This window comes from Cyprinus carpio, chromosome A4 (genome assembly GCF_018340385.1).
Source record: "Cyprinus carpio isolate SPL01 chromosome A4, ASM1834038v1, whole genome shotgun sequence".
NCBI classification, from domain to species: Eukaryota; Metazoa; Chordata; class Actinopteri; order Cypriniformes; family Cyprinidae; genus Cyprinus; species Cyprinus carpio.
In genome coordinates this window covers 8,090,780-8,093,479 of record NC_056575.1, presented here as the reverse complement: position 1 = coordinate 8,093,479, position 2,700 = coordinate 8,090,780, and positions in this window count along the sequence as shown.

Here is a 2,700-nt window from a genome sequence, read left to right as displayed (position 1 = left end):
CAACAGAGTTCCTTCTCTTCTTCTGATGTAAATTGCTGTTCTACACTACAACCCATTAATAAACCCATCAAAGCTTTCCAAAGGCATTTGTGAAACATTGCAAAACCTAACCTTAACACATGCCGATGTGATTATGAAAAAGCTATCTTGAAATTGTTTCCATAAATTCCAGGTAGACAGGCATTCAATAAACATACAGCCACAAATTCACCCATACACAGGTTAATTAGTCAAAGTACTTCTGTGTTTTTCTCCACTGACAATGAATCACTCAAAAGCGCTTTAAACAAATCCCCCAATGTTGGCAACATGCCCAAATCATCTTCCATTTTTAGCATTTGGATGATTTTCCTACCCTGAATCTGTGTCTTATCCAGCTCCACTGCCCTAAACCCCCTCTCCATTTCATCTACAACTTGGAAGCTGTATAAAGCAAGTCTGTATTAAACAAATACCTTCATTTATCTCTGTGAACCCCCTTCACTGATGGTATTTGCCTCTGGTAATCTCTTTAGTGGGAGGCCCAAAACAAATGGGCTGTCAGGAGTTACTTAGCACGTCCGTTGACGCGCTTTGGAGTCTGGATTCAAATAACACACAATCGCTTTGTTTGGCTGACGGTCAATCAGAGAGCTTGTGTGTGAACGCTGACGACGGGTCTAAATAATGAGATTGGTTCTTCTTTAAAGTTAATCCCAACCAGTGAGTTCATGGATTGATTTTACGTGCATTAAGTCATTTGGCTCTTGCATGCTCAAAATGGCCTTTCTGTGCTTGGCAAGGCCGCGTTTTAATGGGTTCAGGTTTTATGGAGAAATTGCCTCATGTCTGCCTTTTAGGGATAACGGAATTCTCCAAACGTTCGTTCATTTTGCCCGAGGAGGCTGCCTGCTGTTGCAGATTTACTTTATTAAACACGATTAATGCAGACACGTATCCTTTTCAGGGTCAGTGAATGGGCGTTAGCATTTACGAGCGAGTCGGGTTATCATAAAGAGGATCTGTATTGTGAAGCAACACTACATTGTTCCTCACTGTAAGGGAGGACACACACAGCATTTATTGAGTCTACTGGGAGGAAGTCAAACAAACAGATGATGGTCAGTTTTCAACTGTGAACAGACCAAACATTTACCAGTAATTGAGTCCATCCAGAAGGGGTTTGGGAGAGGATGACCTTTTCATAAAACCATCCTTAATTTATCAACGTTTAGATCTAATTTTGTGTGTGAAAATGACCTGATATTACACTAACGAAGACATGTTGTCTAAACAGCCTCTTGAACAGTCTCTGAATTAGCACCTACCCCCTTAAGTCACTAAACAAATGTAAGGACTCTTGGCTCCATGGTAAATCATTATGGTTACATAAGTAAATGTGTCTTCACTGTGTGATTGGGGTTATGTAACATTTGACAAAAACTAACAGAGCTGTAATCTTGCAATAAGAAGCTGACGGGTCAACATCTTTATATTGTTATGGATAGTGATGGAGCCAGACCTACAAACCTTGGGTGTAATAGATCTTTGGTTTGGATTACGTCTTAATTCATTCGGGAAATCAGATCTTGGTGGTGTTTTCAATGATATAGTCAAATGGTAAAATTATAATTTTATGATGATCTTGAAGCACTGAAATGGCTTATATTCACACAGCATCAACATTATTAACCTAAAGCTACAGCAGAACGACAAAGGCTAATGTTTGGACATCTTTTTTGTTTGTTTCTGAAACCTGAAAAAAGGGAATTGAAACATAGTATAGTTGCAGAAAGGCATCGAGGCATATCTAAATTAACAGTTAGTATCACATCTGCATACATTGTTACATTACTGTTTTTAATCAGTAATTTGTGTTAAAGACTGACTGACATAAGCTTGCGTGCATGCACTTAGCACTCAGATACCCAACTCTGGTACACTTGAATGGTTGAAAGAACATGACTTCATTCACCCAGAGGTTCTACAGAGAAGAACAGCTTGATACACAAAACCGTAGCTTCTGAGCTTAAACTGGGAACTGATGTCAACTTCTTATTTATGCTGTGAATCACACAATACTAGTCAAAGATTAGCTTCCTATTTAATAATCTTTCCTGTTTCTTATACATTAAAATGTTCACATGCTAGATTACAATTTCTTCCGTCATTTCAAAGTCCCTATGAAGACAAGTCAGTCACATCTTGGCATCACCTCTGCATCGTCTTTCTATGCAGGCAACAGTCACAGAAGTACAGGCAGCTACATGAATGAATGCATGAATGAAATGGCAAGTTAAATTAAAAATAAATAAATTAATAAATACACACAGGCATTCCTGTTTTTATACTGCACAAACTGTATTTTCTATCCCCTTACTCTTACCCTACCCATCACACAAAAGTTTCTGCATTTTTAGGTTTGTAAAAAACGTCATTCTGTATGATTTATAAGATGTTTTCCTCATGGGACAAAAAAAAAAAAAAAAAAAGGACAAAATGTACAAATATTAATATCCTTGTGGGGACATTCGGTCCACATAACATAGGGAATATCAGGAACACACACACACACAACATCTCTGGTCATTTTGGCTTACAGGCCATTAAGCAAATTGGAATTTATAACATCACTGGTGTCAGTAAGGCTTCAACTTCTCACCCTTCTGTAATCCAAAATTGCAAAATGAGCCATTCTTGTCAATCATACAACCAACTTAA